This window comes from Protopterus annectens, chromosome 13.part0, assembly GCF_019279795.1.
Source record: "Protopterus annectens isolate FY-2018-M chromosome 13.part0, PAN1.0, whole genome shotgun sequence".
Classification (NCBI taxonomy): domain Eukaryota; kingdom Metazoa; phylum Chordata; order Ceratodontiformes; family Protopteridae; genus Protopterus; species Protopterus annectens.
In genome coordinates this window covers 593831331-593854475 of record NC_056747.1, presented here as the reverse complement: position 1 = coordinate 593854475, position 23145 = coordinate 593831331, and positions in this window count along the sequence as shown.

Below are 23145 nucleotides of genomic sequence, written 5' to 3'. Positions count from 1 at the left end.
AACGTGTGTTCCTTTAGCAGCTTCATCAGATCTATGTAAACCATGACTGTTGCTGTAGCAGGCAACTGGGTACATGTTAGGATAATCCTGGTAGGACAGCTTACCGTTATTTGCTGTTAATCAAGGAGTCTCTGTAATTGATGGCAGGTGTGTACCCAAATAAGATGTACTGCTGTAGTTATACCAAAAGCTGCCTCAACACAGTAGTAGCTTCAGCCTGTACGCACATATGCATCTAGGTTGTTGTACTATGTGTCAGTATTGTTCCCCTAACAGATTTGTTTGATTTACAATTGAATTATGCAGGTTATAGGTCACATAAAAGGTTGGCTGTATTTTGAAATGGTCTATTGTGCTTTCATTTTTTGTACTCTCATTTTTGTATATCACAAATACCTGGCATTATAACAGTTGTGTAACCCTTTATATGCATTGTATGCCACTAATTTATACAATATGACCCTAGTTTTGGGCCTTTGTCTCTCCCATTCTGTCAGTCTTTGTCCAGATGTCCTGCAATGACAGGTTGTGAGGTATGCTACAGATATGAGACATCTCCTGCAAATAGGCCCCTGTGATGACCACTGTGATGCAATGCAATAAACACCACCACAAGTGAACATGCAGATATTGCCAAATGGCTGAGTGTAACAGTTGTGTGCATGGTTACATGCATTAACTTTAGCATGCCTGGGGTACTAGTGAGCCACAATAGGAAAATCCAATAATTACCAGCTTCAGGCTGCTGTCCCATGTGCAGACCAGAGGGACCTATGTAGTTGTGAGGGGAGAGGTATTGTCAGCAGATTCACATTAGGCATTGGTACAAGATGAATGCTATGTTTCTGCACAGGTACAGTATACACTGTGATATTAGACAACTTGCTGTCCTTCACCATAGAATTGCACTTGTGTGCATTACTAAACCCCACCCAGTAATCCATTTTGCACTGGCATATGCATCTAGTGACTCTATAGAAGACAGTTTGAATGCTACATCATTACACTGATGTGCACTTTGGCCTTAACTGGACGCTCCTCGCCTGTTGCCTGGGTGCCATCCACCTCCATGACTGCTGTTTCCCATGTTTGTGGTTGTGTGGGGGCTACCCTAAGGTTGGCAAGAAGCTCCTCTGTTGCTGTAAGTGGGGCTTGGGTGGCTTACCCCTCACCGGTAGCAGTACGATCCCTCGCTACATCACCAGCCCTTTGCCGGGCATGATGTATCAGGTCAGTTGCTCTATCCCTGACCTGATCGCATGTGCATCCATGGTGGCCCAAGATGTTCACTCTGTGGATGATCTCATCCAACAGGGCAGTCCAGTCCCACAGATTTTGCCGGCTACAGCTAAAAAGGATGGCATAGCTTAAGATTACAGCTTCTGTGATGGCTGCTGTCTCCACATCGGTGTAAGGTAGTTGCCACTGCATGGCACCTGGAAAACAAACAGGGAAACACATCACAGGACCTCAGACATTGCCCAGAGTTCTTTACAGAGCCAGTACATGAATATTGACCATCATTAGCCACCACTTACAAACACATCATACCCTTGTACCTAGCAGCACTGTATGAACATGCATTGTACTCCTGGTCCTGATATGTTATGTTCCCCCCAATGAGGAACAGTACATTGCATAAACCACCATTCATCATTCATGTATGTGTAGAGGGATGACAGTGGCCGTGTTCCTTGCAGATGGGATGTCAATGGTGCTCAAGCTTTGCTTGCATACAGTATGTAATGAAGCTGAAAGCATATGCCTGGCTTAATATAGGATGCAGACAGGAATGTTATCAGGCCCCAAGGGGACTTGCTTTTGTTAACTTTGATTAGGCAGTTTGCACCTGATCCATGATGATGAGGGGAGGGGGGTGCATGGGTGGTGCATGTCCTGTGCATATCCACCTATACTGATGATGAGCCAGGGGGGTAATAGTTTCCCTAAACCTGTATGCAGCAGGTTGGCTGTAGCTATGGTGTGTGTGTGTGTGTGTGTGTGTGTGTGTGTGTTGTGATTGACCACAATACAGGGTGGGCTGTTGCCTCAGACTGCAGACATATGTGAAGATGGCCTTGTGATTGCCCTTAGTGGATGTGTCCAATTTGTACTCATAGTTAGCCTTACAGTAATCCACCTGTGACCTAATATGCTCATTCAGACAAATGCTGATATAGTGCTCAGTTGGTGCCTGCTCCTACTTTGCCCTGTACAGCCAATATAGCATCACATTATGTGCTTTGTGCATTGCTGCTGTACAGCAAAGGGTTTTACTCTACTTTGGTGGAGATAGATTTTATAAGAAAGGTATTGCTGAGGCCATACAGCTATGTGGGTGGTCATATATCTATTTCTAGTAATCTAGTCATGGACACAAAGTCATAACACAGTTGGCCACCTCTACAATTTCAATGCAATACTTATGCTTATTCTAGTACACGTCTGTGTCAGGGCAATGCCACAACCAGTAGCTGTAGAAGTGCAACTCTGTTGGATGCACAGAAACTAAGGTTACACATGTGTAACAACATGTATAGCTTATTTATCTGATGTTTTGCATTCCATGTCAGTTGTTATGAGGCAGCCAGGTACACCTACCCATACATAAATATGCACAGGTAATACCTGCTATACATTTCTGTTCTATGCCAGTATGGCACACTAATTACACTTGCTGCCCAGTTATTCCTGTGAGCCTGTTAGGGCAGGACATCTGGAGGATGCCGCACATACATGGTGGGCTATGGGCTAAGATTAGTGACACTGTCTTCATATTGATGTAACACACATATATCATTTGATAGTACAGTAGCCTTTGCATTCACAGACATATCCTGGAGGCTGTCCGCTCCTGATATGGCAGGCAGAGGGGAGAAAGGCTGGGGTGTTGCAGTGAGGGTAGGATCTTTAATGTTGCAAGTATGACTGGTAAGGAGACAGAGCTAACTGATATGATGGACAGAGGAAAGGTGCATATATTGTGTGTGCCAGAGACCAGATGGAAGGGCGTATGGCTGTGTGTATCAGAGTCAGGTACAAATAGTTCTATCACGGTGTGTGTATGGGGGTGGGCATGGCATTGGGGTTAACCTAAAGGAACATTATGCCAAGGGTGTTTTTGGAGGTGATAAGCGTGCTGGGTCGAGTGATGTTTATGAGGCTGGGTACTGATGGTCTAATGTTGACAGTTGTTAGTGGATATGCTCCACTAGTTCTGTGTGTTATGGGTGAGACTGGAGTACTTTGGAGTGGTTGGATGAAGTGGTGATGAGTATACCCAAAGGTGGGAGACTGGGTGACTGCAGCAGATTTCAATGTGCAAGTTGGTGAAGGGGACAGGAGTTGCAGAAGTGATAGGTAAGTATGGTGTTAAGCCTAGGAATTCAGAAGGCGTGATGGTGGTGGAGTTTGGAAAAGAGGTTAGAGATGGCTGTAGTGAATATGTATGTTTACAAGACTGAGGGGCATAGGGTGACATACAAGAGTGGAGGGAGATGCACACAGGTGGAATATCTCCTATGCAGCTGGGCCTGTTTGAAGGGGAAATTAAAATGGAAACTCCACCACCATCACACCTTCTACTAACCAAAACCTCATAAATGTCATCAAACATAAAAATGATGCTGGAAAATCTCTCTTTGCATGCACTATTGACAGAACCTGGAATTCACTCCAAAGCCAAATTACCCCTACCACCTCTCTTACCCTTTTTAAAAATACTCATGAAAACTCATTATGAAAACAGCTGGTTGTGTGCATGCTATTGGTTCATAGGTTGGTACTAGGCTATCAGCCCTAGGGCCTATACATGCCTAGCCATAACAATTCCCTGGCTATTTCTTCCCACACTATTTACTTCCCTGGACCCCTGCCTAGCAGGGCAACTGATGTGATCCCCAGGGTGAATTTCCTTTCTCCCATCCAATCGTCAAGGTTCCTTTTGAAGAGGGCCAAAGAGACACTCTGCTTGACATGTATGGGCAATCCATTCCAGAGTCTGGGGAGTCTCTGGGTCAGGAACCTATCCCTCCAGCATGTTTTGTTTATTGTGATGACAAGGTTTAGATCCCTGGAGCGTGTGGCTCTGAGGGATTGGAATTTCTTTAAGTGTATCATATCCAACAGCTCTGGGTTTGACATGGCCTTGTATGTTAAGCAGAGATCGCCTCTGAGTAGACGATATGCAACAGAGTGTAGCTGGAGTTTTTTAAAGCGGTCAGCATAGGGCATCTGCTTTAGGCCTGAGATTCTTTCAGTGAGGTATTTCTGCGGCCTTCCCAGTTGTTGAAGATGTCTTGAGAGGTACATAGCAAACAGGGAATTGTATTCTATAATGGGTCTAATGAGGGATGAGTACAGTGGGACAGTGATCTCCTTTTTTTCTGGATGAAAAGCCCTTAGTGATGAGGTGTGCCACATATAAGGATTTCCTGACTGTTGTGGCGATGTGGTTATCGAAGGTGAGACCACTGTCCACCTGTGTCCCTAAGTCTCATCACAATTTCAGTGTTTAGTGTACTGCCACTTATATGGTACTTCATGGGTACATGTTTTTTCCCCAAAGGGGATAACTATACATTTCTTGACACTGAGCTTGAGCCCATGGCTCTGGCACCAAGCATATGTTTCTGTAAGGCCCTTTTGTAGAATATCCACATAATTTGGGGGATTCAGTAATGGCTCCCAGTTTGCAGTCATCTGCGAACTTTGTTAGCCAGAGTCCCTTAGTGTTGGCCTGTACTTCAGAGAAGTAGATGTCAAACAATAGCGGTCCAAGGACTGAAACCTGAGGTACTCCACTTGTCTGGAGCTGGATTTGGAGTCAGCTACTTTTACAGTGTGGGTTCTATCAGTAAGCCAGTTAGCAACCCATTGGGTGATGTAGGGGTTAATGCCCAGCTTAGTAAGTTTATCTAGGATTCCAGAGTGGGGGATGGTATCAAAGGCCTTTGCAAGGTCTAGATAGGCTGTGTGAACCACCTTACCCTTGTCCATGGCTCTGGAGACTGATTCAAAGAAGTCAATCAGGTTCAGGAGACAAGATTGGCCCATCATGAACCCAAACTGGGTGGGGTCCAGAGTTTGAAGGTTGCCAATGTCTTTGTTTATAAGTTCCATGATAAAACGCTCCATGGCCTTGCAGATAAGGCTTGTCAGAGTGACGGAATGGTAATTTCTGGGATCCAAGGTGGATCCTCCCTTATGGAGTGGGATAATTGTAGCTCTGCTCCACTCAGTGGGCACGAAACCTGAGGTGAGGCTATGATTAAACATGACACTTAGGTGAGGTGCCATTTCATATTGCAGTTCATGTAGTACACAGCCTGGGATGTCATCTGGTCTCATGGATGCTGCATTCTTAGATTTGGAGAGTGTTTTTTTTTTTTATCTATGAGGCCGTTATTACTGGAATTTGGCAATCTTCCAGTATTGAGATGGGCCATTTAGGGGGTGAGAGAGGGGTGCAGTTGGCACAATCGATCTGCCAGGATATTGGCAATATCCTTGGGATCAATAAATTTAATGCCATTCTGTTTTAGCTCAGAGCAGATCTGAGCATTGACATTTGGATTCTTGACATAGTTATAGAATGCCTTGTGTTTGTTTTTGGAATTTTTGGCAATTTTATTTTCGTAACTAGCTTTGGAGGATTTTATGATGAATCTCAGTTTCTTACTGAGGCTGGTAAGGGAGTTTTTTGCATCCTGGGATTTTCCTCTTTTCTGCAACAGTTTCTTCCTTTTGTTGCAAAGTTTGTTTGTGGCATGGGACCACCAGATTGGCTTCCTTTTTTTGATGAGAGCATCTTGGTTCTATTTGGGATGGCACGATTCATGCATGAGTGGATGTGCTCGTACAGTGCCTTAGTGTAGGATTCAGCAGTTGAACTTTCAGTTTGCATCTGCATGGGTGCCATAAAGTGTTAGATACATTGTCTTGCCTTAGGGGCTGTTGCTGGGTGGCACACTGGTGTTGTGAGCTATGTGACACTTTGGTTGTGATTGGTGTTTGTTTGCGTTTCAGCTTCAGAGGTCTTTGTTGCTTGGGCAGGTAACAGTTAAGGGCCTCTGCATATGTGGATTTAGTGTTGCTATATGTGGGTGTTGGTGGTGTGGGTTTAAAAGTTGCTTGAGGTGTAGTGTGGCTTTTAACCTTCTCCTCTTGACTGTCTAGCACAATCTTGGGTGGAGAGAGCTTTGCTTCCATTTTGGCTATGTAAGTGCATCTTGCACAGGTTTTAGTGTTGGGTGGTAGGAGGAGAGGGTTGCCTGTGTACATATGGCAATTGCTGCATTGTCCCAGTATGCCCAGATTCACCAGGTGGACAGGAGAAATCACAGGAAGCTGACCCTTGGACATGCCTGGTTTGGTGCTTTTTTTTTTTTTTTTTTTTTTTTTGTAAAGTACAGGAACTGTTTTCCCTTACCTTAGCAAGGTACTTTGCAATTATAGGCTGTTTAGTGCCTACAATTAATTTCTCCTTATCAACAGTGCTTGTATCGGTTTAAGGCTTCCTAGTGATTTCCAGCAGGTATTAGAGCAAGTGCTAGTCACAGGGATGCTTAAAGGTAAGATTAAAAAATATGCACACTGCAGTGTGCACTAGATAAGTTAGATATGAAGGTAGGTAACTTAAGTTTTACCTGTTTAAAAAGTTAAGGTTTAGTGGAGAGTTACTATTTTTAAAACAGTAAGATGGATTGAAAGGGGTGGTCACTTTTGTATTCCGGTACTATGGAATACAGTAGGATGGCCAATAAATTTATATAGTTAAAGGGGACAGATTTCAAAAATGATGATTTTGTGATTACTCACACAAGCCAGTGAAAGCAGAGAGGAAATGAGATATATGGTCAGATTAACATAAGAGGCAGGCAACTAGAAAGACAGTGGTATTTAACAAGACAATTGTAACTGGGTGGGAGAGTGAGAAAAAATTCTGCCTGACTGAGAAGAGACAGAGCTGTGGTCTCTTTTGAAGTTTTAATATGCAGTTAAAGCAGAATGCAAGTAAAACACAAGGTAAAGAAAACAAACCACAGTATTCAAAATATAAAAATGCAATAAAGTAATACAAAATACAACAAATAAAAGCAAACTAACCTTTCCTTCACAGCAAAGTGTAGTAGAGTCTGGATGAGCCTTTCTGGTAAAGCTCTTAAATGTTTTATTTTACCCCTTAAATAGAAGGTTTAGTTCCTAGCTCCACCCCCTCAGTTCACAAATGATTAACTGTAAGTGACCTCTTCTATCTTATGAATGAGTCCTTAATTGATCATTTCTAATTTTTGCCTGACTCAGAAGAGACAGAGCTGTGGTCTCTTTTGAAGTTTTAATATGCAGTTAAAGCAGAATGCAAATAAAACACAAGGTAAAGAAAACAAACCACAGTATTTAAAATATAAAAAGGCAATAAAGTAATACAAAATACAATAAATAAAAGCAAACTAATGTTTCTTTCTCAGCAAAGTGTAGCAGAGGTTGGATAAGCCTTTCTGACAAAGCTCTGAAATGTTTAATTTTAACCGTTAAATAGTAGGTTTAGTTCCCAGCTCCACCCCCTCAGTTCACAAATGATTAACCTTAAGTGACCTCTTCTATCTTATGAATGAGTCCTTAATTGATCAGTTCTAATTTCTGCCTGACTAAGAAGAGTCAGAGCTGTGGTCTCTTTTGAAGTTTTAATATGCAGTTAAAGTAGAATGCAAGTAAAACACAAGGTAAAGAAAACAAGCCACAGTATTCAAAATATAAACCCTAGCTAACCCACCCCCACTGCACTGTTTGCAAGGATTCCATCAGAGATCACCTGTATCCCCTGGTATACTTGTTTATCCAAGGATATGTACCTTCATATTTAATGACAAACTGTATTAAACAAATGCCTGTCTTGGAAAAAAAAGAATGAAAAAATGTATGTGATTATATGTATTATATTCAACAAGAACTTGTTAATAATTACTGTAAATATGCTCCTATGTTTTTATTTCATGGAGATCATATGCATTTAGGCTGCTTATATGTTCTCTCATATATGTAGTGTGATGTTGGAGCTTTTCTTCCCAGGCCTCTGCTGAAAATGAATATGTATCCAGTCGGACTTTCCCGGTTAACAAATTTAAAATAAAATAAAATAAATAAAGTGGTGACAGTGGAAAGTGTAGTTAGGCAGCATGGACTGTTGGTCTGTGGGATGATGTGGGAGATCAAAAAGAGGGGGGGGGGGAGTGTGAGGGAAAACCACAAAGCAAATGGTGGATACTGTAAAAGGGTGATTGTGAGGTTGGTTCAGGGAACAGTTATGATAGGGAGTGAGTGGCAGTGAAGATTTACCAAATATCTGGGTAACTACATTCGAGCTAGTAAGGGAGATGAGTAGAATGAGGCTTGGAGTGCCATCCAGACAGAGGAAGGAGGACAAGGAGACCTGGTGGTGGAATGAAGGAGTACAGGGGAGTATACAGAGAAAGAGGTTGGTGAAGGAGAAGTGGGATTGTCAGACAGATGACGAAAGTAGACAGGAGTATAGGTAGATGGGGTGCATGGCAAAGAGAGTGGTGGCAAAGGCTAAGGATGGGGCATCTGAAGGGCTGTAAGTTTGGCCACCAAGGATGGAGGATAGGACCTGTACCAGATGCCTAGACAGAGGCACAAAGCTAGGAAGGATGTTCAGCAAATAAGGGTGATAAAGTGTAATGGTGGAAATGTACTCACATGCAAGAAGAGTAATTGGACCAGATGGAAACAGTACTTTGATGGGCTGTTGAGAGAGAGAGATGGTTGGATGATGTGGGTATGGTGAATCAGGAAGTGCAACAGAGTATCATGGGGGAAGTAAGGATAGCTATGAAGAGGTTTAAGAAATGAAAGGCTGTTGGTCCAGATGATATACCTGTGGAAGTAGCTGGCCAGTAGTAGTTATATATGAGCCATCCTTTCCTGGGGTGACTCAGGGGCCTGAGCTGTATTCTATGTCACTGCAGACAGATACAGATGATATGGCCATAGGTTGTGATCAGCAATATATCAGTACAGCATGTCTTGTTGAGACTTATTTGTTAAGCTTCCTATTTCCCATTATTACATACCTCCTATTGCTGTCCATTACAAGCATACTTGATTGACATACCTTTGTTTTTCAAGTGTAGGTGGTTATATCCTGCCTGCTCTCTTCTCAAGGATGTAGGATATACAGCTGTTTTACACAGATAGCAGCTTCCCTCACTTGCTAATTGCATGTAGAACAGCTGTGGTATAATTACAACAGCCAATTGCATGAAAAAACACTCCCATAACTGAGTAATTCATTTGGGCGTTGGCCCTTTACCTTGTCTGTCAGGAGGACTTCATGGAGATGTATGACAGCATCACAGAGAGTAACTGGAAATACATCTTACAACAAACACTGTGTAGACAGCCTGACAATCTGGGGGAGTATTTTCCAGACATAGGGATTGAATGTATGTATTGCTGTTATACATTTGAAGTACTGCTAGTTTGACAGGGTTTGTGTGGAAATGGCTGTTCTTCGTGATTTTAAGTCTGATAGTGTTATGTGGTTGACATAACTCTCAACTGTAGGGCTATCCGCAGAATGGCCAGAGTTTGGACACTTATATTTGGAGTGTTACATGTTTTTACTCTTTGGAAATTCAGTAGCATACTCTGAGGATTGCAGTCAGTAAACATTAACTTCCATTTGTGTTTCTGACTTCATATCCCTCAGAATGGATATGTTAAAACAAACCCTGTTACACCAGCAACTATCTCAGTTTAGAATAGCAATATATCAATGATGCCCCTGCATTTGGGCCTCTGTCCCCCAAGTATGTCTAGCTTTGTCCAGATGGCATGCAGTAAGAGGTGTATAAGTATGGTATATCATTATTTAGTGACTTCATTCCTGATATCATCCCAGTGATGTATCAAACGGTCAGCCATGTTATGTGTAAGAGACCTTACTTATGAGGACAAAGCCTGGACATTCTGTGGGACTCTGTACAGTTGGGAGGTCTGTGTATTTCTGGTGATTGTTGACAGACTGTCAGGATTGTGTAGCAGTGTATTGTGAATATGCTATTTGGCCTGTGTAGGGACGAGAGTAGATGTAAGTGTTGTGGTTCCTTTTCAGTCTGACTTTGCATGCTGCACATGCTGCTCCAGTTTCTGGTGCTCTATCAACTATTTGTAGGGGAGGACTGACATGTCCAGTACCAAGGTTATGCATCATACTACACTATGAATTGGGCCAGTATATGAAGGGGTAAGTGTGTGAGTGGAAACATGCTGATGGCTTTGTTCACACAGTCCTTATACTCTACTGTTCATTTGGCTAACCAGTATATGACTGTGACTGTGGTGGACTTCGTTGTGGGTATGCACTTTCACACTGGTGTCTGTTTTTTAGTGCTGTTACATCCTCGTAGTGCCTGATACCTTTACAAATACATGTGTAATTCCACATAGCAGATTTGGGTTATTGTTGTGCAAGTCTGACTGTAGTTTAAACAGTGCTTGGTGACATGTCTAGCAGTTCAGTGTAGTTTCTCCACTGTGATGTTATGTCCAGATATTTCTGGGATGTTCTGTTGTCTGGCCCTCATACGTGTTGTGTATTTCTGACACATCAGTGGGATGATGTGAGGATTTAAGTCAATATCTATTGGGAAGTAATTAGGTTTTGGACTTGTGCTATATCAATCAGTCAATATAGGTTAGAACAGAAAGGAGGGTGTTACTGCAACATTTGGACCTGTTACATTACTCTGGTTAACATAAATATATATATATATATATATATATATATATATATATATATATATATATATACACACACACACACACTTTACTACCTATTTATAAAAAAAGATATTTTAGTCCTGCTTTCAATATAAAAAGTGAATAGACTGCATTGCAGCTTTTTTGGTAAATGACTGCATGCTAAGCGAAAGCTGTAATCACTATGCTATCTCACTTTGTGCATTTTGGCTGCATATTTCTATTTAGCTCCTTTGGATGTTTAAGTTATGCTAAACACAGCTGTGTGACACCCACACCTGCTCAGCTACACTTAAATGTTAGTAGGATAGGAAACAAATATTTGTTTTATTTGTCTTAGCCAACAGTCATACCTCTTAGAGTATAAAATCTGGACAAAGCCTAACATGATGGGGGGACAAAGAGGGTCAGATTTTAAATATTGCTCTTACAAACTTAGAAAGCTGATAGAATAATAGGTTTTGCATTAGCCATGACTTATTTTGAAGGCTGTGGAGTCTAAGACTCAAATGTTTGTCATTATTTTATGACTTCCATCCTCAGCTCTTTACCAGACAAGTACAAATTTTTAGGAGGAACACACCTAACATATGCGGCAGAAATCTGTACAGTTGAGAGGTATGCAACAGTGTCCGTGGACACTCAGAGCATAAAATCTGGACAATGCCTAACATGATGTGGGGGACAAAGAGGGACAGATTTTAAATATTGCTCTTACAAACTTAGAGAGACAATTGATAGAATAACAGGTTTTGCATTAGCATGAATTTTTTGAAGGATGTAGAGTCTTAAACTCAAAGGTTTGTCATTATTTAATTACTTCCATCCTCAGCTCTTTGCCAGGCAAGTACAGATTTTAAGAGGAGCACACCTAACATATGAGGCAAACATCTGCATTCTGTGAAAATCTGTATAGTTGAGAGGTATGCAACAGTGTCCACAGACACTGTTTTTGTTTTCAAAGTGCCGTATGGCACTTCCTGAATGCAGGGGGAATGTTTACTGTACGAGCATTGCTTGGACATGCCCCCTGCACTCATTCATGGATTGTGTCCATGCAGGTTATACAGTAGCATGCCTTCATGAATATGCAAGTGCTCTGCTGTGCTGCATGGACACGATCCACTCTGTGCAAGAATAGACTTATTCTTGCATGGAGGTTTATTGAATATCAAGTATTGTTGGCATTTTGGGAATGGATCCAAAATTTGTATCTAAAGCAGGCAGGAATTTAAAGAACATATATGGAATGAATGTTTCCCCAAAAAAAGAAAGAAACCTTAAGTATTAGAAAATGTAGGAACTGTGAGCAGTGTATATACATCTTGAGCAGGGACAACATTGTTTTGGAAAATGCATGTTTCCTGTTGGGAAATGAAGGTGCTTAATCCTGTTTTGTCTGTTGTTTTTTAAAGATTTTGGACTATTGCTGCAGTCCTTTTTCATGGAGGGATAGCCTTTATTAGTGCCTTGCATTCTGAAGTTCTTAAAATGCAGAGCAGCCAAACTATGGAAGATTTTTCTGTTGTAATAGTTGTCCTTCATTTACTCCCAAGCTCATTTCTGTGATTAGTTTCTTTATTTGATTTTAAATATGTGACTCTAAATATTTGATTTCATTTAAGTATTTGACTTCTTTGTACTTTGTTTTATTCTTAAATTTAACAAACTTCAGACTTTGTATTTAGGTTTTACAGATTTTACTCTTCATATATAACAAAAACAGTACTGTACCTTTAAAAATGTCAAGGCTTTTAATTGTATATATATATATATATATATATATATATATATAAATATGTGATTATAATTCTTTTTTATTCTGATGAAGGCCTGACAACAACAGGATGAAAACACTCAACAATTAAACTTTCTTGTAATTTATCTCTATTGGGTGCCTCCATTTGTACACTTAGTCTGTGCATACTGCCTCAGGTCAGTGTTCTTCATTTTTATTTGGTTTTGTTTGGTGACCTTGTTGTTCATTTCAGTGAGGAATCACAACACATTTTTCACAGGCCATGTCACTGGTCATCTATACCTAGGAGAACTTGGCATTCCAGGTCAAGATCATGGTCATGCAGCAGTGTCAGATCACCGACAGCAGGATCGCTTTCCTCCTCTATATCACACCATTGCACTAACTCACCTAACAGTTCTCTTGGGAGGCCATCCTCCAGTTCATTTGGACCATCATTAGGCCTATCAATAGGAGATGTGTAGGACTCATTTGATCTGGAGCTGCTGTGAATTATAGTCACAGACAGCTATGTTTGGGTACTTGTAATATGGCTTTGTTGGGGGTGAGGGCACATATGTGTGATGTTATTCCCTTTCCAGCTATTACTTTCATCATACTCTGCAATCATTTAAATTTCAGTATAATTGCAACTGGACTGTGGGGAGGATAACTGAACAGTGAGGCAAAAAGCGATGATACATGTATTACCATCCCATATGCTTACAGTTGCACGAAAAATCACAGTAACAATAAGCAAACATTTCCAGGTCCACTACATCATACAGAAATGACACACTGAAGTAATCATCCTGTCACATACACTTAACAGCTGCCAGTACACCCCGCATCACTGCACAAATGAAGACAGTTTCTAAAGTCTTAATTATTTTGAAAGGCAGTAAGAAAGAAATCAGATGTGCAGTGCAACATCATTATTTACACAGAAATGGCAAATGAAACTTAAAATGTGTTACTGTTGCCAGTACCATTTTCTATTGCATAGTAAAGAAACAAAAATTTACTAACACAGCATGTGCAACTGTTGATTTATCGATTTGCCTTCTTTCAGCATCACTGAAGATGAATCACTGAGCACTCAAACAACTAGCAATATTTTTTTATTTTCAGATGAGGGAGAACATAAGATGAACAGTGACAGTAGACCATGCTCGACACAGCATACCTCAGAGGTATCACTGCATGCATGATTTATTCTCGGAGTTTAACAATACCATTAACATGAATGTCCTGGTCCACAGATCTTGATGAAATGCCACCTCTTATTCTGTGCAGCTGCAGGCCATACAGAAGCCTGCCACATGGTGTCCCTTACTACTACTGCTGCTGTGCAGTTACTGAGACATGGTTTAAAGTGCAGTTACTGAGACATGGCTTAAAGCTGCAGAGAAAGCACCCTGGGAGTATAGGGATATAATACCTCCCTCAGATTTAGACCAACTACTACAGAAAACCACATACACACCTCAAGGCTGGTTACATAACATGGTGTGCTTGAGTTTCTCTATGTCCAAATATCTATAGGCAAAGTCACATGCCATATCACAGAAGCTATACCCCCCCCCCCTCATGATCTAGGTATCACACATTCATAAATTTACTGGAGACTACCCCCATTCAATCCAATCCAATACTTCTAGGTGGCTAACTGCCTCAATATAAACTGTGCATCATACATGACCCCAAACATGTAGCCCCAGAGGCTTCTGGACTTTGTAAACACAAACACCTTGAAACAGCTAACCCATGCACCTACTAGGAGTGTTCGCATCATTGACCTGGCCCTCACAAACAGAGGACAAAACTGCATTCCACTAGTGTAGTGTCCTCACTGGTTAGGTCGGACCATTAAGCTGTCACCTTTGAAATAAAAATAAAGCCCTGGACCCCAGGTAACTATGGAAGTTTTAGTAATTTTTGTAAGGTAAACTTCCTGCTATAAGTGACACCCTAGCAAAATTTCAAGACAGACCTGACATGAGAATACTGCTACCTATGTGGAACTGTTCACAAAAAACCTGTACTATCATGTTAATAGCTACAAGGAGATAACTAAACCCACACAAATTCAGAAAAGCAAGTCACCCTGGTAGACTCCAATCATCAATAGACTGCACAACAAAAGGAAGAAAGTTATGGCAAAAATTAGGAAGTAAAAGGAAACCAAAAATATTAGAGTTTAAAAAGTTTTATCTGGCATTGAAACAAATAAAGTAATTAAAACAAGCAAAGCTTTCAAGAAACTCATTTTTTCAGTGCAAATCGAACAGACCCAGCAATTGTGTTTAGAAATACTTTTCACAAGACACAAGCACCACCCAGACAGCTCCCAGAAAATACCATCTGCCATATCTTCAAGTATTATTAGGGAACAATAATGATTGCACTCCAGAGTCAAAAAACATTGCATCATCAGGCCCAGAAGATATACCAGGATACCTCCTTAATAGCATAAAACATGACATCACAAAAACAAGAATCACTATTTAAATGTAGCCACCAGACAGATTTAGTTGCAGTCCTACATTCGCATGGTGCAAACATCCTATTAAAAAAATGTGGGCCAACTATGCATCCGGGTAACTATAAACCCATAAGTATGACTAGTCTTGTATACAAAGCCATGGAAATAAATATCATAGAATTGAAAAAAGTGACTTAAGAAAACTTCAGACATCGAACCCATACAGTTTGGTTTCATTAAGGGTAGGTCTTGTCTACTTAACCTGGTGGAATTCTCCTCAAGGTCAGCAAAGCAATGGATGAGGACACAATGATGTATACTGCCTACCGTGACCTAGCCAAAGAATTCAACATAATTCTCACTTAGGTATTTTAGACTAACTCATGAAATAATGTATAAATCTCTGTGTCACCCACTGGATAACCAGCTGGCACAAATATAAAACTTAAGAAATTAGGATAGGAGAGTCTACCTCCAAAAAAAGTCCAGTCACATGTGGAGTCCCTCAAGGCTCATTGCTGAGACCACCTCTTTTTTGCTTCTCATTCTCTGACGTTAAGGTGAATATCAAGGGTCTTTGGCTTACCACGTTTGTAGATAATTGCAAACTAGGATCAGTCAAAGAATCTCCAAAAGAGATAACACCCTCCAAAGGCCTGACATATACCGATAACTGGTGCTAGAGCCACAGAGTAAAACTTAGAGGCAAGAAATGCCTAATAGTACCCTTTGAGAAGATGGCTACCTCATGGAAACTACCACACTGATGATACACCCCAAGAGTAGACCCAAGGGACAGGGATCTGGGAAAGCATATAGACAGTAGCCTGGCCTCTGCTCATCATATATGTCTTTGGTAGTAAGGAAATCAATCTATGTTGTAAAACTTTTAAGCAAGCATATGGCATCTAGGCTCAAGGATGCCATTGTTCTGCTGTCCTTGGCTCTCATAAGACCTATCACAAGTACAGTGCTCCCTTTTATGTGTACCTTAAATGCAATAAAGAGAGCATCAGAGATTCCTCACAAAAAAATACAGCACATAAACATATCCTAGACTGCCTCAAAACCCTATTCCTGTATTCATATCTCCTACTGACTGCTGACAGGCAATCTACATCAGACATCACTCTGACAGACTTGTTGTATATTTGCAAAACAAATATCACCTGAGTCATCACTTCCTGGGACCTAAACTTTGCCTGTAACATAAATAGGATATGTTGTAGGAGCAGGTGTGTGTATAAGGCTACCCCTTCTTTGGAACAAGGTTCCCATCCTTGTGAAACACAGTTATTCCTTAACCCATGTCAAGTACCTTGGACCAGTGGATGAGGAATCAGAAATATCCTCCTGGTCTGTCACCTACATCTCTAGTAGACAGAGGGAAAATGTGAATGCTTTACCACTCATGCCCAAGCCACCCCTTAAAATAACACAAGGGGATCAAAACTTGTCAGATGTATTTTGGAAAAATGGCTAGCCTTAGAAAGGCCCGCTGTGATTGTTTGCCTAGTAATCATCTATGAACTTATCTAAACTGATATAACAGCCCTTTTGCAATATATTCATAATACTTTTCTATATTTGTTGGTGTAGAATAAACCTATAATCTCAGAAGGAAAACTTATTAGAAAACCTGCCAAATAACATCACACATTCAGGTATCTTCATATTTATGATAAGATATTATAACATTAAAGAAGCATTTAAAAATGTGAGAAGTGACTTATCTTAAGTAGTGTAAGAAGTGCATCACCATCACAGAAAATATATTACCTGCTGATATATACTATCAAACTGAGGAAAACTGTTAACAGCACACTGGTATTCTGAGCGTATGCACACCCCTGCCCCACTACATGTAATAGTTCTGATGAATTAACCTTCAACAGGCTCATCAGTATTACCAAAATACAAACTTGCACAATTATCAGAAAGTCTTGTACATAAATAATATACAGACCTCCCAATGACTATACAGAATCACACATTCACTGTTACCAAAACATGGCAGTGAGGAAAGTCCATAGTAGACATGGTTGGTGTTGAAACAAGCCATGATTGAAAGACAATAGTGAAAATAACACAGTTTGACAATCGCCAAAACAGTTATAGTGTGCACACTGTATACAAAAATGTCCTGCACTTCATAAAGGTTTACAATGAGTTTGACAGTGATATCGTGCCTAATACATGTAAAACAATTAAACATTTCAACCAAGTTCATATGTTTAAAAGGTATTTGTGTCATGTCCATTACTCAAAATGGAGTGAAAACTGAAGTCTTCCATAATGAACACACAACATTGTGAGTGTCATGTACATTACTCAAAATGGAGTGAAAACTGAAGTCTTCCATAATGAACACACAACATTGTGAGTGTCATGTCCATTACTCAAATTGGAGTGAATAACAGAAGTCTTCCATAATGAACACACACCATTGTGAGTGTCATGTCCATTACTCAAATTGGAGTGAATAACAGAAGTCTTCCATAATGAACACACACCATTGTGAGTGTCATGTCCATTACTCAAAATGGAGTGAAAACTGAAGTCTTCCATAATGAACACACAACATTGTGAGTGTCATGTCCATTACTCAAACTGGAGTGAAAACTGAAGTCTTCCATAATGAACACACAACATTGTGAGTGTCATGTCCATTACTCAAACTGGAGTGAAAACTGAAGTCTTCCATAATGAAACACACAACATTGTGAGTGTCATGTCCATTACTCAAACTGGAGTGAAAACTGAAGTCTTCCATAATGAACACACAACATTGTGAGTGTCATGTCCATTACTCAAACTGGAGTGAAAACTGAAGTCTTCCATAATGAAACACACAACATTGTGAGTGTCATGTCCATTACTCAAACTGGAGTGAAAACTGAAGTCTTCCATAATGAACACACAGCATTGTGAGTGTCATGTCCATTACTCAAACTGGAGTGAAAACTGAAGTCTTCCATAATGAAACACACAACATTGTGAGTGTCATGTCCATTACTCAAACTGGAGTGAATAACTGAAGTCTTCCATAATGAACACACAACATTGTGAGTGTCATGTCCATTACTCAAATTGGAGTGAATAACTGAAGTCTCCCATAATGAACACACATTGTGATGGGACAAATAAACCTTCTGCTTAGAATAGAACTAACTCATATGCTTTCACGTGTCTCTTCAAATACTGTAACAACCATGCATCATGAAATAATCTTGCATACAGTACAATTTTAGTGGTTAAGAACATGATATGATAGGCAGGGAATAGGTTCATATGTGTTTACTAGGCTAATGACCACAAGGGCATTTTTAAGCCTAGCCATGCATCCCAAATCTCTGACAAGTTCTGATACCCCTGATAAGTGTAAGCAATCGGCTTGGAAGATGAACCACTTATAGGTTACCTGTTTGCATCAGAGACATACGTGCCAAACCAGGAATAAATTTATGGTTTCCCATCCAATTGTCCAAGTTGGACTTGAATTGGATTATGGGGGAACTCTGCTTCACATGGATGGGGAGCCTGTTCCATAGGTGGAGTAGTCTCTAGGATACACATCTATCTCTCCAGCAGTCCCTATTTATATCACAGGGAAGGTTTAAGCCTTTAGAATGGGTAATTCTGGCACTGTTTTTTTGTGGATATGCAGGAGGTCCATCAGAGTGGGGTCTGAGAATGCCCTGTATGCCAGGCATAGATCTCCCCTCAAAAGCCTGTAGGAGACAGAATGCAGGGATAGGGCCTTGAGGTGGTCTGCATAGGACATGTTACTTATGCCTTGTATTCTTTTAGTGAGAAACCCCTGTGGACGTTCCAGTTGTTGGATATGCCTCGTTAGGTACATACCAAAGGGGAATTGTACTCTATTCTGCATTCATCAGACCTATCATTAAGTGGAACAATGACTTCCTTGGACTTAGATACCATACCTTTGTTTATAAGTTGAGTAACATAGAATGATTTCCTCACCACTGTGGACACGTGATGATCAAATGCTAGATTACTATCTGTGTATGTCCCTAAGTCCCTGAATAGTGGGTCAACTCTAAGGGGTGTGTTGTCAATATGATAGCTACCAGGGATGGAGGACTTACTCAAGGATACTATTATGCATTTCTTGGCATTTAGTTTTAGTCCATGACTCTTAACACCAGTTATTTGTCTGAATCAAAATAGGTTATCTCCCCAATAGTGCTTTGTATGGAGTGTGCTAGGCCTTCTCCAATAGTGCTTTGTATGGAGTGTGCTAGGCCTTCCCCAATAGTGCTTTGTATGGAGTGTGCTAGGCCTTCCCCAATAGTGCTTTGTATGGAGTGTGCTAGGCCTTTCTGTGTAGAGTAAAATTATTGAAATGGAAAGTTCTGATCATCTTCTCATTAACAAACTGGTGTTTTAGACCTCTGTAAATGTCAGCACAACAGTCACGTGGCAAATGTGTAAGATCAAATTCAAGTATTAAAGGTTAAATGTTTAATGCTGTAAGTGTTCAAACAATGAAAGGTTTGATTTAGAAACATTTTCTTTGCTTAGAATGTTAAGGTGCATCAAAACTGAAGTTTGTTTTAAAGGTAAAAAAATGCGTAACACATTCCAGTTGACACATGCTTTGCATTCATCACCTTTATATGAGGGAAAGTGTCAGCATATCAACATTTGTAAGATACTTGAATGTCAGCAATCAAGAAAATAGTTCAGAACTACAACTTATTCACAGAAAAAAGATCAGTGATGTTGAATACATAATATTCCAATTTACCCCAATTCAAGTTCCCTTTAGATTATAAATTTTCTGTACTAAACTTCTTAACTTAAAATTGAGGAACAATAATTTTTTAAGCAGCTTTATTGTTAGCAATAAAACAATGGTACAAGTTACTTCATCTGTGAGGTTTAGTCATCCCTCAGGTGGTTATCCTGACTCATTCACATTTGTTTATATAATCCTTTTAACACTTTGACAATAGGCATGACCTAGAACTGGAGGTTACATTTAGTGTTTAGTTCACACCCAGTTTACTTCTTTTCCTTCTCACTAATTCTAAATGTTCTTGCATTGTTTATGTTTTTTGTCAAAGAATACAATTTTGTACGTGATGTGTTGTCATTTTGTCGCCTTCTTAACTTGAAATGATTTTTTGGGGATCAAAATAATACTCAAAGATCTACTGATTTTTTGTTTTCGCAAATCTACTTTTCAGCCACCTGTGGACAAACATGTAAATATTTTTCAAGAAAAACTCATCAGGGACCTACATTTTAAACAAGAGTAATCATTTATATTGGGAAACTGAGTCAGAAATTCGAGCCATAAAAGACTTGAGGGATAATCCCAATATTGTTATCACCAAAGCGGATAAGGGGGTGCTGTGGTGGTTGGAACAATATGTTTTTGAGGCACAAACACAATTATGTAATAGTAAACATTACATGCCTATGCCCATAGACTCTACCAATAGGTTTAAACAGGAAATACATGATTTTTTTGGATTTAGCTGTTGAAGAAGGAATTATAGATAAAAATACTCAGAAACAACTTACAGTGGCAGACCCCCCCCCCCCCCATAAGCAAATTTTGTATTTACTGCCTAAAATTCATAAGAGTTTAACAAAACCACCTGGAAGACCTATGGTATCAGGTAAGGATTCATTAACAGAACCACTTTCGGAATTTTTCACTCGATATTTACAACCTCTTCTGAGTTTAGTTAGATCAAGGCTAAAAGACACAACTGAATTCCTACAAATTGTGTCAGACTCCCAACTTGAGCCTGGTTGGTGGATGTGCTCCCTTGATGTTAAATCTTTATATACTAACATTCCACATTGGGCCGGGCTACAGGCCATTGAATACTGGCTGGCTAAGGGTGAACTTTATCCACCAGGCTTTAATACTTTGATATTATGCATGGTGGAACATGTACTAACAAAGAATGTTTTTTATTTTCATCAGGATTGTTACTGGCAAGTCCAAGGTACAGCAATGGGGGCATAATTTGCACCAATATATGCCGACCTATTTATGGGGTTCCTAGAGAAACAGCTTATTTATGACAGGGCCCATAATATTTATATAGAGGAATTGGGCATCTGGCGCAGGTACCTGGATGATTTTTGGCTCATTTGAAAGTCTGATCAGGATTATTTATTGGAGTTTATTCAATACCTTAATGATAATATGTGGGATATTGAATTTACTCTCAATATGCAGTACAATGAAATTCACTACTTGGATGTTCTTGTCACTAGAAATGGTGATAATACACTGGATACAATTTTTGTTAGAAAGTACCCACAATATAATACCCTGTTGGAATCCAACAGTCTACACCCAAAACATATTACAAGAAATATCCCCAAGTCTTAATTTTTGAGAATCAAAAGTTATGAATATTATCAGCATGACTTAAGAAACAGATTTAAGGCCAGAGGATACATATTGGGTCATATCATTTCAGCATATAATTGGGTGGAACAATTTAACAGAAATTATTTGCTTAGCTATAAAGATAAAACCAATTCAGGTGCTGCCCCCATTAGATTTGCAACCACATTTGGTAGGAACATTAATTTTATAAAAAATGTGGTCAATAATAATTGGAATATTTTATTAGCTAACCTAGCTTTGGCTAATATTCTTGCTCTGGAGTGCCAGTTTCCATATAGGAGAAGCCGTACTTGGGGTCATATTTGAACCTACATAAAAAAAGGGAAGACAGGTGAACATAAGTGGTACACAACTCACACTTTCTGGTGATCAATTAAAGGGTTCCTTTCCTTGTGGCTATTGTTCATTTTGTGTATACATGAGGAAATCTAAAGAATTTTCTAGCAGGAATACAGCTAAAATTTTTGAGATTAGATGTTTTGGCAATTGTGGGACTAATTTTGTGGGACTAATTTGATTATATATCTTGTTAGTTGCACCTGTTCTGCTTTTTACATTGGGCAGACATCAAGACCGTTGAGAATCAGGATGTCAGAACATTTTTGTGACATCAGGAACAAACGTCCATCTAGTGCGTTATATAAACGTGCATTGTTTCACACTAGTGCGACGTCTCAGTTTCAAATCATTGATACTATTAGGGGTGATAACATCAATAAGTTTGGATGGCATCATATGCTTAATAAGAAAGAAAAAGCCTGGTTTATCCGATTAGGGGGGTTATTCAACCCAGGTCTCAATGATCACTTATAAGGCGATTTATATATATATATATATATATATATATATATATATATATATATATATATATATATATATATATATATATATATAGTGATAGTATAATGCTCCATCACCTAGCTTAAAATAGCCATATGATAATTGGCTAATAAGTAAATAGATAAGAACAATTACACATTTAAAGATGTATTACCACAAATAAAAATTAACATAAAAATAATTTATATAAACATAGTGAAAGCAGAAAATTAGTCATATCTTAATATTTACATGGTGAAGAAATATGTGCCTGGTTAAACACCTAATATATATATATATTCACATCCATATCTTCCTTGTACTAAGAATCTTTTCCCATTAATTTTTGAAAAGCTTTTACTCACATATTTATCATCAGGTATTCACCCCCCCCTTTTTTTTTTAAATCTGAAGGTAATGCGACAAGTCTAAACCTCAAAATACACTCTCTCGAGGCACTCCTAAAAATGGAGAACATTGATATCTGTGCAGTAACAGAGACCTGGTTCAAGGCTCCAGAGAGCACACCTGCAATACCAGGCTATAACTCTTAGTACACTTTTTGGCCACCAAACCAGGACCGAAACACTAAAGGTGGAGGAGTATCTATATTCACCAAGGATATTCACAACATCAGGCTAGTTGCCCGACACAATGCATCTGAAATTCTCCAGGTGCAACTAACACTAGGTAAGACTGCAATCCAAATTATACCTTGCTACAGATCCCCCACCATGCCCCAAGATTCTCACTACACCTTTCTAAACATACTGGAAAATATTAAGATATAACCAAACACCCTAATACTGCGTGATTTCAACTACACTGCCATTAACTGGGAAAACTACTCGTGTACTAACACCTTTGCCCAACGGTTCTTGGAAATCATAAATTCCAACACCCTGGATCAACTAATCC